The following is a 20,292-nucleotide window of genomic DNA, read 5'->3' as shown; positions in this document are numbered from 1 at the left end:
ATATCCCCACTACTATATCCCCACTACTATATCCCCACTACTATATCCACACTACTGTATCCCTACTACTATATCCCCACTACTATATCCAAACGACTATATCCACACTACTATATCAACACTACTATATCCACACTACTATATCCCCACTACTATATCCACACTACTATATCAACACTACTATATCCACACTACTATATCCCCACTACTATATCGACACTACTATCTCCACACTACTACACCCCCACTACTAAATCCCTACTACTATATCCCCGCTACTATATCCACACTACTATATCAACACTACTATATCTCCACTACTATATCCCAACTACTATATCAACACTACTATATCCCCACTACTATATCCCCACTACTATATCCACACTACTATATCCCCACTACTATATCAACACTACTATATCCCCACTACTATATCCCCACTACTATATCAACACTACGATATCCACACTACTATATCCACACTACTATATCCCCACTACTATATCCCCACTACTATATCCCAACTACTATATTCCCACTACTATATCCACACTACTATATCCACACTACTATATCAACACTACTATATCCCCACGACTATATCCACACTACTATATCCACACTACTATATCCCCACTACTATATCCCTACTACTATATCCCCACTATTATATCCCCACTACTATATCCCCACTACTATATCCACACTACTACATCAAAACTACTATATCCAAACTACTACATCCACACTACTATATCCCCAGTACTATATCCCTACTACTATATCCCCACTACTATATCCACACTACTATATCCACACTACTATATCCCCACAACTATATCCCTACTACTATATCCCCCCTACTATATCCCTACTACTATATCCCCACTACTATATCCCCACTACTATATCCCTACTACTATATCCCCACTACTATATCCCCACTACTATATCCACACTACTATATCCCCACTACTATATCAACACTACTATATCCCCACTACTATATCCCCACTACTATATCAACACTACGATATCCACACTACTATATCCACACTACTATATCCCCACTACTATATCCCCACTACTATATCCCAACTACTATATTCCCACTACTATATCCACACTACTATATCCACACTACTATATCAACACTACTATATCCCCACGACTATATCCACACTACTATATCCACACTACTATATCCCCACTACTATATCCCTACTACTATATCCCCACTATTATATCCCCACTACTATATCCCCACTACTATATCCACACTACTACATCAAAACTACTATATCCAAACTACTACATCCACACTACTATATCCCCAGTACTATATCCCTACTACTATATCCCCACTACTATATCCACACTACTATATCCACACTACTATATCCCCACAACTATATCCCTACTACTATATCCCCCCTACTATATCCCTACTACTATATCCCCACTACTATATCCCCACTACTATATCCCTACTACTATATCCCCACTACTATATCCCCACTACTATATCCCCACTACTATATCTGCACTACTATATCCCCACTACTATGTCCCCACTACTATATCCCCACTACTATATCAACACTACTATATCCCCACTACTATATCCACACTACTGTATCCCTACTACTATATCCCCACTACTATATCCAAACGACTATATCCACACTACTATATCCACACTACTATATCCCCACTACTATATCCACACTACTATATCAACACTACTATATCCACACTACTATATCCCCACTACTATATCGACACTACTATCTGCACACTACTATATCAACACTACTATATCCCAACTACTATATCAACACTACTATATCCCCACTACTATATCCCCACTACTATATCCACACTACTATATCCCCACTACTATATCCCCACTACTATATCCCTACTACTATATCCCCACTACTATATCCCCACTACTATATCCCTACTACTATATCCCTACTACTATATCCCCACTACTATATCCCCACTACTATATCTGCACTACTATATCCCCACTACTATGTCCCCACTACTATATCCCCACTACTATATCAACACTACTATATCCCCACTACTATATCCACACTACTGTATCCCTACTACTATATCCCCACTACTATATCCAAACGACTATATCCACACTACTATATCAACACTACTATATCCACACTACTATATCCCCACTACTATATCCCCACTACTATATCCACACTACTATATCCACACTACTATATCAACACTACTATATCCACACTACTATATCCACACTACTATATCAACACTACTATATCCACACTACTATATCAACACTACTATATCCCAACTACTATATCAACACTACTATATCCCCACTACTATATCCCCACTACTATATCCACACTACTATATCGCCACTGCAATATCCACACTACTATATCCCCACTACTATATCCACACTACTATATCCCCACTTCTATATCCCCACTACTATATCCCCACTACTATATCCCCACTACTATATCAACACTACTATATCCACACTACTATATCCCCAGTACTATATCAACACTACTATATCCCCACTACTATATCCCCACTACTATATCCCCACTACTATATCAACACTACTATATCCACACTACTATAACCCCACTACTATATCCACACTACTATATCCCCACTACTATATCCCCACTACTATATCCCCACTACTATATCAACACTACTATATCCCCACTACTATATCCCCAAGACTATATCCCCTCTACTATATCAACACTACTATATCCCCACTACTATATCCAAACGACTATATCCACACTACTATATCAACACTACTATATCCACACTACTATATCCACACTACTATATCCACACTACTATATCAACACTACTATATCCACACTACTATATCCCCACTACTATATCGACACTACTATCTCCACACTACTACACCCCCACTCCTAAATCCCTACTACTATATCCCCGCTACTATATCCACACTACTATATCAACACTACTATATCTCCACTACTATATCCCAACTACTATATCAACACTACTATATCCCCACTACTATATCCCCACTACTATATCCACACTACTATATCGCCACTGCAATATCCACACTACTATATCCCCACTACTATATCCCCACTACTATATCCCCACTACTATATCCACACTACTATATCCCCACTTCTATATCCCCACTACTATATCCCCACTACTATATCCCCACTACTATATCAACACTACTATATCCACACTACTATATCCCCAGTACTATATCAACACTACTATATCCCCACTACTATATCCCCACTACAATATCCCCACTACTATATCCCCACTACTATATCCCCACTACTATATCCCACACTACTCTATCCACACTACTATATCCCCACTACTATATCCCCACTACTATATCCACACTACTATATCCACACTGCTATATCCACACTACTATATCCACACTACTATATCCCCACTTCGATATCCCCACTACTATATCCACACTACTATATCCCCACTACTATATCCCCACTACTATATCTCCACTACTATATCCCCACTACAATATCCCAACTACTATATCCCCACTACTATATCCCTACTACTATATCCCCACTACTATATCCCCACTACTATATCCCCACTACTATATCCCCACTACTATATCAACACTACTATATCCCCCCTACTATATCCCCACTACTATATCCCCACTACAATATCCCCACTACTATATCCCCACTACTATATCCCCACTACTATATCCACACTACTATATCAACACTACTATAACCCCACTACTATATCCCCACTACTATATCAACACTACTATATCAACACTACTATATCCCCACTACGATATCCCTACTACTATATCCCCACTACTATATCCTGTTGCGCCCGGCTCTGCTGTGCTATGGCTGCCTCATTCCTCCTACATATTAGTAGGAGTTGCCCGGTCTTCCAGCTCCCAGGCTGCAGGGGGAGCTGATCAACTTGGCTGGCTGGCCATGGTGGCCAATAGACCAGCTGATTGGTAGTTGGGTGGAGGGGTTTAAAAGCACCCCCTCCAGGTCTGTCGGGGGTCTCATTCTTGCTCTGGCTTGGCTGCTCTGGCCCTGTGGCTACGAGGGCTGGCTGCAGCCTCTTCTTTGACTCTCTCTCTCTCCCTCTCCTTTTATCTTTTTACGCACTACACTGCATGAAGCTGACTTTCACTACACATTTGGGTAGCTTACATTTACTGACTGGGTTTGAATCTCTTTTAATAAATGATCATAGTATAACGTTACGTTCGGTGTGGTCTCCTCTATGTTATCTCCGCTTTGAGCCAAGTGGGCATAACATATGGGGGCTCGAGCCGTCTTTGTTCCCGACGTTTTCGTTGTTTAAAAAGATAGTGTATGTAGTTCCCTAGAGTTGTGAACCGGCATATGTTTTGACTAGGCTGCTCTCATTGCTATTGGTAGAGCGTGAGGTGTGTAGAGCGATGTCATTGGTCTCAAGTTTTTGTGAATGAAGGAGACGTATGTTTGGCCTGCCGGCTTCTCACAATGTTTGTTTTGGGGGGATTTACATCGTAAGTGTAACGTTATACATGTTTGATCAGGGAAGAGTTGAGCAGAATAGAGCATTTAGTCCAACCAGTTTTGTTTATTTTGTTTCTTTTTTTGCAAAGTGTATTTGTGATCCCGTAACAGGGTATCAGCGTGCAGAGCCTAGCCATCCCCATTCTAGAGCGTTTCGGCGCTTGGGTAGGCCGCAGTGTCACTGGAGCCTCCCCGATAGCAGAGTTTCCGTTGAAACGACGTTGAAAAGTGGCTGGTGGTCGACAGAGAATAGACCCCCTTTCACACTTTATTCAACTACGTATTTCGGTCGATTTATAGTTGAATTTTCGGCGATGATTCATCCAACTTTACTTCCTGTTTTATGTACAACAGGAAGGCTACAAATTAAGCAAAACAGGCTAAATTAAACTAGCTAACAATAAAGCATCGGGGCTCTTGCCTAGGATGAACACACACATGCATACTTCAACCATGAAAGTGAAACTTAATTTATATCAATGTGCGTAGGCTACGTCCTGTTTTATGTACAACAGGATATAAAAATGCATGCAACAATGCACCTCTCCTAATGTTTGTCAAGCTATCTAATGAGGCATAACTTTTAACATTTATAAGGAACAGAACACACTTGAACAAGTTCTTAGAAACATTTTATGATTTATTTATAATTGTGGCCTATTCCTATATCAACACTACTATATCCCCACTACTATATCCACACTACTATATCCACACTACTATATCGACACGACTATATCCCCACTACTATATCCCCACTACTATATCCACACTACTATATCCACACTACTATATCGACACTACTATATCCCCACTACTATATCCACAATACTATATCCACACTACTATATCCCCACTACTATATCCACACTACTATATCCACACTACTATATCCACACTACTATATCCACACTACTATGTCCACACTACTATATCCACACTACTATATCAACACTACTATATCCACACTACTGTATCCCCACTACTATATCCACACTACTATATCCCCACTACTATATCCCCACTACTATATCCCCACTACTATATCAACACTACTATATCCCCACTACTATATCGCCACTGCAATATCCACACTACTATATCCACACTACTATATCCACACTACTATATCAACACTACTATATCCACACTACTATATCCCCACTACTATATCCCCACTACTGTATCCCCACTACTGTATCCCCACTACTAAATCCCTACTACTATATCCCCGCTACTATATCCACACTACTATATCAACACTACTATATCCCCACTACTATATCCACACTACTATATCGCCACTGCAATATCCCCACTACTATATCCCCACTACTATATCCCCACTACTATATCCCTACTACTATATCCCCACTACTATATCCCCACTTCTATATCCCCACTTCTATATCCCCACTTCATATATATATAGTGGGGGATATAGTCGTGGGGATATAGTAGTGGGGATATAGTAGTGGGGATATAGTAGTAGGGATATAGTAGTGTGGATATAGTAGTGTGGATATAGTAGTGTGGATATAGTCGTGGGGATATAGTAGTGGGGATATAGTAGTGGGAATATAGTAGTGGGGATATAGTAGTGGGGATATAGTAGTGGGGATATCAACACTACTATATCCACACTCCTATATCAACACTACTATATCCACACTACTATATCCCCACTACTATATCCCCACTACTATATCCCCACTTCTATATCCCCACTTCTATATCCCCACTTCATATATATATAGTGGGGGATATAGTCGTGGGGATATAGTAGTGTGGATATAGTAGTGTGGATATAGTAGTGTGGATATAGTAGTGGGGATATAGTAGTGGGGATATAGTAGTGTTGATATAGTAGTGGGGATATAGTAGTGGGGATATAGTAGTGGGGATATCAACACTACTATATCCCCACGACTATATCCCCACGACTATATCCCCACGACTATATCCACACTACTATATCCACACTACTATATCCCCACTACTATATCAACACTACTATATCCACACTACAATATCCCCACTACTATATCAACACTACTATATCCCCACTACTATATCCACACGACTATATCCCCACTACTATATCCCTACTACTATATCCCCACTACTATATCCCTACTAGTATATCCCCACCAGTGGCGATTCTAGGGTCTAGTGGGGCACAATCAGAAATTCATTGGGGGGCCCCACCACCGCCTGCCTGACCCCCCCCCCCACCACCACCACCACCACACATGCACACACACAACAGAATTTCACTAGGACAAACTCTGGACCTTTGTAATTTTAATAAATAACCAACAAATTGTAGCAAGTATAGTTTTGTTTTATTTCACAATTTGAGCCAAGTGGGCATAACAATCCCTACTACTATATCCCCACTACTATATCCCCACTACTATATCCCCACTACTATATCCACACTACTATATCCACACTACTATATCCCCACTACTATGTCCCCACTACTATATCCCAACTACTATATCCCAACTACTATATTCCCACTACTATATCCCCACTACTATATCCACACTACTATATCAACACTACTATATCCCCACGACTATATCCACACTACTATATCCACACTACTATATCCCAACTACTATATCCCTACTACTATATCCCCACTATTATATCCCCACTACTATATCCCCACTACTATATCCACACTACTACATCAAAACTACTATATCCAAACTACAACATCCACACTACTATAACCACACTACTATATCCCCACTACTATATCAACACTACTATATCAACACTACTATATCAACACTACTATATCCCCACTACTATATCCACACTACTATATCCCCACTACTATATCCACAATACTATATCCACACTACTATATCCCCACTACTATATCCACACTACTATATCCCCACTACTATATCCCCACTACTATATCCACACTACTATATCGACACTACTATATCCCCACTACTATATCCACAATACTATATCCACACTACTATATCCACACTACTATATCCACACTACTATATCCCCACTACTATATCAACACTACTGTATCCCCACTACTATATCCCCACTACTATATCCCCACTACTATATCCCCACTACTATATCCACAATACTATATCCCCACTACTATATCCACAATACTATATCCCCACTACTATATCCACAATACTATATCCCCACTACTATATCCCCACTACTATATCCCCACTACTATATCCACAATACTATATCCACACTACTATATCCACACTACTATATCCACACTACTATATCCACACTACTATATCCACACTACTATATCCACACTACTATATCCACACTACTGTATCCCCACTACTATATCCCCACTACTATATCCCCACTACTATATCCCCACTACTATATCCACAATACTATATCCACACTACTATATCCCCACTACCATATCAACACTACTATATCCACACTACTATATCCACACTGCTATATCCACACTACTACACCCCCACTACTAAATCCCTACTACTATATCCCGGCTACTATATCCCCACTACTATATCCACACTGCTATATCCACACTACTACACCCCCACTACTAAATCCCTACTACTATATCCCCGCTACTATATCCACACTACTATATCAACACTACTATATCTCCACTACTATATCCCAACTACTATATCAACACTACTATATCCCCACTACTATATCCACACTACTATATCGCCACTGCAATATCCCCACTACTATATCCCCACTACTATATCCCCACTACTATATCCCCACTACTATATCCCCACTTCGATATCCCCACTTCTATATCCCCACTTCTATATCCCCACTACTATATCCCCACTACTATATCCACACTACTATATCCCCAGTCCTATATCAACACTACTATATCCCCACTACTATATCCACACTACTATAACCCCACTACTATATCCACACTACTATATCCCCACTACTATATCCCCACTACTATATCAACACTACTATATCAACACTACTATATCCCTACTACTATATCCCCACTACTATATCCCTACTACTATATCCCCACTACTATATCCCCACTACAATATCCACACTACTATATCAACACTACTATATCCCCACGACTATATCCCCACTACTATATCCCCACTACTATATCCCCACTACTATATCCCAACTACTATATTCCCACTACTATATCCCCACTACTATATCCACACTACTATATCAACACTACTATATCCCCACGACTATATCCACACTACTATATCCACACTACTATATCCCCACTACTATATCCCTACTACTATATCCCCACTATTATATCCCCACTACTATATCCCCACGACTATATCCACACTACTATATCCACACTACTATATCCCCACTACTATATCCCTACTACTATATCCCCACTACTATATCCACACTACTACATCAAAACTACTATATCCAAACTACAACATCCACACTACTATATCCCCAGTACTATATCCCTACTACTATATCCCCACTACTATATCCCTACTACTATATCGCCACTACTATAACCACACTACTATATCAACACTACTATATCAACACTACTATATCCCCACTACTATATCCCCACTACTATATCCCCACTACTATATCCACACTACTATATCCCCACTACTATATCCACACTACTATATCCACACTACTATATCCCCACTACTATATCAACACTACTATATCCCCACTACTATATCCCCACTACTATATCCCCACTACTATATCCACAATACTATATCCACACTACTATATCCACACTACTATATCCCAACTACTATATCAACACTACTATATCCCCACTACTATATCAACACTACTATATCCACACTACCATATCCACACTACTGTATCCCCACTACTATATCCACACTACAATATCCCCACTACTATATCCCCAAGACTATATCCCCTCTACTATATCAACACTACTATATCCCCACTACTATATCCAAACGACTATATCCACACTACTAATCAACACTACTATATCCACACTACTATATCCACACTACTATATCCACACTACTATATCCACACTACTATATCGACACTACTATCTCCACACTACTACACCCCCACTACTAAATCCCTACTACTATATCCCCGCTACTATATCCACACTACTATATCAACACTACTATATCCCCACTATTATATCCCCATTTGATTCCTGGCACATATTTGTTTATCTTTACTAGTGGTTTGCAAAAGTAGTAATCGAGTCTTCACACTTTGTTACTAATCAACACTACTATATCCACACTACTATATCCACACTACTATATCCCCACTACTATATCCCCACTACTATATCAACACTACTATATCCACACTACTATATCAACACTACTATATCCCCACTACTATATCCCCACTACTATATCCCCACTACTATATCAACACTACTATATCCACAGTACTATATCCACACTACTATATCCACACTACTATATCCCCACTACTATATCCCCACTACTATATCCCCACTACTATATCGCCACTGCAATATCCACACTACTATATCCACACTACTATATCCACACTACTATATCCACACTACTATATCCACACTACTATATCCACACTACTGTATCCCCACTACTATATCCCCACTACTATATCCCCACTACTATATCCCCACTACTATATCCACAATACTATATCCACACTACTATATCCCCACTACCATATCAACACTACTATATCCACACTACTATATCCACACTGCTATATCCACACTACTACACCCCCACTACTAAATCCCTACTACTATATCCCCGCTACTATATCCCCACTACTATATCCACACTGCTATATCCACACTACTACACCCCCACTACTAAATCCCTACTACTATATCCCCGCTACTATATCCACACTACTATATCAACACTACTATATCTCCACTACTATATCCCAACTACTATATCAACACTACTATATCCCCACTACTATATCCACACTACTATATCGCCACTGCAATATCCCCACTACTATATCCCCACTACTATATCCCCACTACTATATCCCCACTACTATATCCCCACTTCTATATCCCCACTTCTATATCCCCACTTCTATATCCCCACTACTATATCCCCACTACTATATCCACACTACTATATCCCCAGTCCTATATCAACACTACTATATCCCCACTACTATATCCACACTACTATAACCCCACTACTATATCCACACTACTATATCCCCACTACTATATCCCCACTACTATATCAACACTACTATATCAACACTACTATATCCCTACTACTATATCCCCACTACTATATCCCTACTGCTATATCCCCACTACTATATCCCCACTACAATATCCACACTACTATATCAACACTACTATATCCCCACGACTATATCCCCACTACTATATCCCCACTACTATATCCCCACTACTATATCCCAACTACTATATTCCCACTACTATATCCCCACTACTATATCCACACTACTATATCAACACTACTATATCCCCACGACTATATCCACACTACTATATCCACACTACTATATCCCCACTACTATATCCCTACTACTATATCCCCACTATTATATCCCCACTACTATATCCCCACGACTATATCCACACTACTATATCCACACTACTATATCCCCACTACTATATCCCTACTACTATATCCCCACTACTATATCCACACTACTACATCAAAACTACTATATCCAAACTACAACATCCACACTACTATATCCCCAGTACTATATCCCTACTACTATATCCCCACTACTATATCCCTACTACTATATCGCCACTACTATAACCACACTACTATATCAACACTACTATATCAACACTACTATATCCCCACTACTATATCCCCACTACTATATCCCCACTACTATATCCACACTACTATATCCCCACTACTATATCCACACTACTATATCCACACTACTATATCCCCACTACTATATCAACACTACTATATCCCCACTACTATATCCCCACTACTATATCCCCACTACTATATCCACAATACTATATCCACACTACTATATCCACACTACTATATCCCAACTACTATATCAACACTACTATATCCCCACTACTATATCAACACTACTATATCCACACTACCATATCCACACTACTACACCCCCACTACTAAATCCCTACTACTATATCCCCGCTACTATATCCACACTACTATATCAACACTACTATATCCCCACTATTATATCCCCATTTGATTCCTGGCACATATTTGTTTATCTTTACTAGTGGTTTGCAAAAGTAGTAATCGAGTCTTCACACTTTGTTACTAATCAACACTACTATATCCACACTACTATATCCCCACTACTATATCCCCACTACTATATCAACACTACTATATCCACACTACTATATCAACACTACTATATCCCCACTACTATATCCCCACTACTATATCCCCACTACTATATCAACACTACTATATCCACAGTACTATATCCACACTACTATATCCACACTACTATATCCCCACTACTATATCCCCACTACTATATCCCCACTACTATATCGCCACTGCAATATCCACACTACTATATCCACACTACTATATCAACACTACTATATCCACACTACTATATCCCCACTACTATATCCCCACTACTGTATCCCCACTACTGTATCCCCACTACTATATCCCTACTACTATATCCCCACTACTATATCCACACTACTACATCAAAACTACTATATCCAAACTACAACATCCACACTACTATATCCCCAGTACTATATCCCTACTACTATATCCCCACTACTATATCCCTACTACTATATCGCCACTACTATAACCACACTACTATATCAACACTACTATATCAACACTACTATATCCCCACTACTATATCCCCACTACTATATCCCCACTACTATATCCACACTACTATATCCCCACTACTATATCCACACTACTATATCCACACTACTATATCCCCACTACTATATCAACACTACTATATCCCCACTACTATATCCCCACTACTATATCCCCACTACTATATCCACAATACTATATCCACACTACTATATCCACACTACTATATCCCAACTACTATATCAACACTACTATATCCCCACTACTATATCAACACTACTATATCCACACTACCATATCCACACTACTGTATCCCCACTACTATATCCACACTACAATATCCCCACTACTATATCCCCAAGACTATATCCCCTCTACTATATCAACACTACTATATCCCCACTACTATATCCAAACGACTATATCCACACTACTAATCAACACTACTATATCCACACTACTATATCCACACTACTATATCCACACTACTATATCCACACTACTATATCGACACTACTATCTCCACACTACTACACCCCCACTACTAAATCCCTACTACTATATCCCCGCTACTATATCCACACTACTATATCAACACTACTATATCCCCACTATTATATCCCCATTTGATTCCTGGCACATATTTGTTTATCTTTACTAGTGGTTTGCAAAAGTAGTAATCGAGTCTTCACACTTTGTTACTAATCAACACTACTATATCCACACTACTATATCCCCACTACTATATCCCCACTACTATATCAACACTACTATATCCACACTACTATATCAACACTACTATATCCCCACTACTATATCCCCACTACTATATCCCCACTACTATATCAACACTACTATATCCACAGTACTATATCCACACTACTATATCCACACTACTATATCCCCACTACTATATCCCCACTACTATATCCCCACTACTATATCGCCACTGCAATATCCACACTACTATATCCACACTACTATATCAACACTACTATATCCACACTACTATATCCCCACTACTATATCCCCACTACTGTATCCCCACTACTGTATCCCCACTACTAAATCCCTACTACTATATCCCCGCTACTATATCCACACTACTATATCAACACTACTATATCCCAACTACTATATCAACACTACTATATCCCCACTACTATATCCACACTACTATATCGCCACTGCAATATCCCCACTACTATATCCCCACTACTATATCCCCACTACTATATCCCCACTACTATATCCCCACTTCTATATCCCCACTTCTATATCCCCACTTCATATATATATAGTGGGGGATATAGTCGTGGGGATATAGTAGTGGGGATATAGTAGTGGGGATATAGTAGTGGGGATATAGTAGTAGGGATATAGTAGTGGGGATATAGTAGTGTGGATATAGTCGTGGGGATATAGTAGTGGGGATATAGTAGTGGGGATATAGTAGTGTGGATATAGTAGTGGGAATATAGTAGTGGGGATATAGTAGTGGGGATATAGTAGTGGGGATATAGTAGTGGGGATATAGTAGTGGGGATATAGTAGTGGGGATATAGTAGTGGGGATATCAACACTACTATATCCACACTCCTATATCAACACTACTATATCCACACTACTATATCCCCACTACTATATCCACACTACTATATCCACACTACTATATCCACACTACAATATCAACACTACTATATCCACATTACTATATCCCCACTACTATATCAACACTACTATATCCACACTACAATATCCCCACTACTATATCAACACTACTATATCCCCACTACTATATCCCCACTACTATATCCACACGACTATATCCCCACTACTATATCCCTACTACTATATCCCCACTACTATATCCCTACTAGTATATCCCCACCAGTGGCGATTCTAGGGTCTAGTGGGGCACAATCAGAAATTCATTGGGGGGCCCCACCACCGCCTGCCCGACCCCCCCACCACCACCACCACACATGCACACACACAACAGAATTTCACTAGGACAAACTCTGGACCTTTGTAATTTTAATAAATAACCAACAAATTGTAGCAAGTATAGTTTTGTTTTATTTCACAAGTTAGAAATATTACATAAACAAACATGAACATTGTGAAGTTTCTGTTTATTTTAACAGAGAGTGCAATATTAAACATAATATTATATTAAATGTATTATTTTAATATTATATTAAAACAAACAAACAAACAAACAAACAAACAAACGAAAAGCCTTTAAACTTTTAGCTTTTAACCTTTGTGTAAGGCAGCGGGTCTCAACCTTTTTTTTTTTTTAAACAAACGCACCAACACGCAATATGTGCACGTTAATAGCCTACAGGGTTTCCGATTTGTGCAAACATGTGGTTGCACGCGCAGGAAGGGATCCCTCTGCAGACTGCAAGCGCTGATCGCTTGAAGACTTTTGTCACTCAAAAATGTGGTCACACAATTGGCTGCTTAGCATTTTGTTCCTCCCAACAGCTTATTGTAAACGGGAAACCCGTGAGAGTCAGACTCAGCGAATGACTTTTCAAAACGCAAATTTCGATTCTTCTTCACTCTCGACTCGCAAATTTCTCTATCAACTGCTGTGCAAATTTCGACTCTCTGTCGCCACCTGGTGGGGGCCCCAAGCAGCTGATTGGCTTGCCTGGTGAGAAAAATCGCCTCTGATCCCCACTACTATATCCCCACTACTATATCCCCACTACTATATCCCCACTACTATATCCCCACTACTATATCAACACTATTATATCCCCACTACTATATCCTCACTACTATATCCCCACTTCTATATCAACACTACTATATCCCTACTACTATATCCCCACTACTATATCCCCACTACTATATCAACACTACTATATCCCTTCTACTATATCCCCACTACTATATCAACACTACTATATCCCCACTACTATATCCACACTACTGTATCCCCACTACTATATCCACACTACTATATCCACACTACTATATCCCCACTACTATATCCCCACTACTATATCCCTACTACTATATCACCACTACTATATCCCCACTACTATATCCCTCTACTATATCCACACTATTATATTGCCACTACTACATCCACACTACTATATCCCCACTACTATATATTCACACTACTATATCCCCACTACTATATCAACACTACTATATCCCTTCTACTATATCCCCACTACTATATCCACACGACTATATCCCCACTACTATATCCCTACTACTATATCCCCACTACTATTTCCCTACTAGTATATCCCCACCAGTGGCGATTCTAGGGTCTAGTGGGGCCCCAATTAGAAATTCATTGGGGGGCCCCACCACCGCCCGCCCGACCCCCCCCACCACCACCACCACACACGCACACACACAACAGAATTTCACTAGGACAAACTCTGGACCTTTGTAATTTTAATAAATAACCAACAAATTGTAGCAAGTATAGTTTTGTTTTATTTCACAAGTTAGAAATATTACATAAACAAACATGAACATTGTGAAGTTTCTGTTTATTTTAACAGAGAGTGCAATATTAAATATAATATTATATTAAATGTATTATTTCAATATTATATTAAAACAAACAAACAAACAAACAAACAAACGAAAAGCCTTTAAACTTTTAGCTTTTAACCTTTGTGTAAGGCAGCGGTTCTCAACCTTTTTTTTTTTTTTTTTAAACAAACGCACCAACACGCAATATGTGCACGTTAATAGCCTACAGGGTTTCCGATTTGTGCAAACATGTGGTTGCACGCACAGGAAGGGATCCCTCTGCAGACTGCAAGCGCTGATTGCTTGAAGACTTTTGTCACTCAAAAATGTGGTCACACAATTGGCTGCTTAGCATTTTGTTCCTCCCAACAGCTTATTGTAAACGGGAAACCCGTGAGAGTCAGACTCAGCGAATGACTTTTCAAAACGCAAATTTCGATTCTTCTTCACTCTCGACTCGCAAATTTCTCTATCAACTGCTGTGCAAATTTCGACTCTCTGTCGCCACCTGGTGGGGGCCCCAAGCAGCTGATTGGCTTGCCTGGTGAGAAAAATCGCCTCTGATCCCCACTACTATATCCCCACTACTATATCCCCACTACTATATCAACACTATTATATCCCCACTACTATATCCCACTACTATATCCCCACTACTATATCCCCACTACTATATCAACACTATTATATCCCCACTACTATATCCCACTACTATATCCCCACTACTATATCCCCACTACTATATCCCTACTACTATATCCCCACTACTATATCCCCACTACTATATCCCCACTACAATATCCCCACTACTATATCCACACTACTATATCCCTACTACTATATCCCCACTACTATATCCCCACTACTATATCCACACTACTATATACCCGCTACTATATCCCCACTACTATATCCCCACTACTATATCAACACTACTATATCCACACTACTATATCCACACTACTATATCCCCACTACTATATCCCTACTACTATATCCACACTACTATATCCACACTACTATATCCCCACTACTATATCCCCACTACTATATCCACACTACTATATCCCCACTACTATATCCCCACTACTATATCCACATTACTATATCCCCACTACTATATCCCCACTACTATATCCACACTACTATATCAACACTACTATATCCACACTACTATATCCCCACCTCTATATCAACACTACTATATCCCCACTACTATATCCCCACTACTATATCCCCACTACTATATCCCTACTACTATATCCCCACTACTATATCCCCACTACTATATCCACACTACTATATCCCCACTACTATATCCCCACTACTATATCAACACTACTATATCCCCACTACTATATCCCTACTACTATATCCACACTACTATATCCCCACTACTATATCCACACTACTATATCCCCACTTCTATATCCCCACTACTATATCCCCACTACTATATCCCCACTACTATATCAACACTACTATATGCCCACTTCTATATCCCCACTACTATATCAACACTACTATATCCCCACTACTATATCCACACTACTGTATCCCCACTACTATATCCACACTACTATATCCACACTACTATATCCCCACTACTATATCCCCACTACTATATCCCTACTACTATATCACCACTACTATATCCCCACTACTATATCCCTCTACTATATCCACACTATTATATTGCCACTACTACATCCACACTACTATATCCCCACTACTATATATTCACACTACTATATCCCCACTACTATATCAACACTACTATATCCCTTCTACTATATCCCCACTACTATATCAACACTACTATATCCCCACTACTATATCCACACGACTATATCCCCACTACTATATCCCTACTACTATATCCCCACTACTATTTCCCTACTAGTATATCCCCACCAGTGGCGATTCTAGGGTCTAGTGGGGCCCCAATTAGAAATTCATTGGGGGGCCCCACCACCGCCCGCCCGACCCCCCCCCCCCCCCCCCCCACCACCACCACACACGCACACACACAACAGAATTTCACTAGGACAAACTCTGGACCTTTGTAATTTTAATAAATAACCAACAAATTGTAGCAAGTATAGTTTTGTTTTATTTCACAAGTTAGAAATATTACATAAACAAACATGAACATTGTGAAGTTTCTGTTTATTTTAACAGAGAGTGCAATATTAAATATAATATTATATTAAATGTATTATTTCAATATTATATTAAAACAAACAAACGAAAAGCCTTTAAACTTTTAGCTTTTAACCTTTGTGTAAGGCAGCGGTTCTCAACCTTTTTTTTTTTTTTTTTAAACAAACGCACCAACACGCAATATGTGCACGTTAATAGCCTACAGGGTTTCCGATTTGTGCAAACATGTGGTTGCACGCACAGGAAGGGATCCCTCTGCAGACTGCAAGCGCTGATTGCTTGAAGACTTTTGTCACTCAAAAATGTGGTCACACAATTGGCTGCTTAGCATTTTGTTCCTCCCAACAGCTTATTGTAAACGGGAAACCCGTGAGAGTCAGACTCAGCGAATGACTTTTCAAAACGCAAATTTCGATTCTTCTTCACTCTCGACTCGCAAATTTCTCTATCAACTGCTGTGCAAATTTCGACTCTCTGTCGCCACCTGGTGGGGGCCCCAAGCAGCTGATTGGCTTGCCTGGTGAGAAAAATCGCCTCTGATCCCCACTACTATATCCCCACTACTATATCCCCACTACTATATCAACACTATTATATCCCCACTACTATATCCCACTACTATATCCCCACTACTATATCCCCACTACTATATCCCTACTACTATATCCCCACTACTATATCCCCACTACTATATCCCCACTACAATATCCCCACTACTATATCCACACTACTATATCCCTACTACTATATCCCCACTACTATATCCCCACTACTATATCCACACTACTATATACCCGCTACTATATCCCCACTACTATATCCCCACTACTATATCAACACTACTATATCCACACTACTATATCCACACTACTATATCCCCACTACTATATCCCCACTACTATATCCCCACTACTATATCCACACTACTATATCCCCACTACTATATCCCCACTACTATATCCCTACTACTATATCCACACTACTATATCCCCACTACTATATCCCCACTACTATATCCACACTACTATATCCCCACTACTATATCCCCACTACTATATCCCCACTACTATATCCCCACTACTATATCCCCACTACTATATCCACACTACTATATCAACACTACTATATCCCCACTACTATATCCCCACTACTATATCAACACTACTATATCCACACTACTATATCCCCACCTCTATATCAACACTACTATATCCCCACTACTATATCCCCACTACTATATCCCCACTACTATATCCCTACTACTATATCCCCACTACTATATCCCCACTACTATATCCACACTACTATATCCCCACTACTATATCCCCACTACTATATCCCCACTACTATATCAACACTACTATATCCCCACTACTATATCCCTACTACTATATCCACACTACTATATCCCCACTACTATATCCACACTACTATATCCCCACTTCTATATCCCCACTACTATATCCCCACTACTATATCCCCACTACTATATCCCCACTACTATATCAACACTACTATATGCCCACTATTATATCCCCACTACTATATCAACACTACTGTATCAACACTGCTATATCCACACTACTATATCCCCACAACTATATTCCCACTACTATATCCCTACTACTATATCCCCACTACTATATCCACACTACTATATCCACACTACTATATCAACACTACTATATCCCCACTACTATATCCACACTACTGTATCCCCACTACTGTATCCCCACTACTGTATCCACACTACTATATCCCCACTTCTATATCCCCACTACTATATCCCTACTACTATATCCCCACTACTATATCCACACTACTATATCCCCACTACTATATCAACACTACTATATCCACACTACTATATCAACACTTCTATATCCCCACTACTATATCCCCACTACTATATCCCCTCTACTATATCCCCACTACTATATCAACACTACTATATCCACACTACCATATTCCCACTACTATATCCACACTACTATATCAACACTACTATATCCACACTACTATATCCCCACTACAATATCCACACTACAATATCCACACTACTATATCCCCACTACTATATTCCCACTACTATATCCCCACTACCATATCCACACTACTATATCCCC

This window comes from Neoarius graeffei, chromosome 26 (genome assembly GCF_027579695.1).
Source record: "Neoarius graeffei isolate fNeoGra1 chromosome 26, fNeoGra1.pri, whole genome shotgun sequence".
NCBI lineage: Eukaryota > Metazoa > Chordata > Actinopteri > Siluriformes > Ariidae > Neoarius > Neoarius graeffei.
This window is presented reverse-complemented; position numbering follows the sequence as displayed.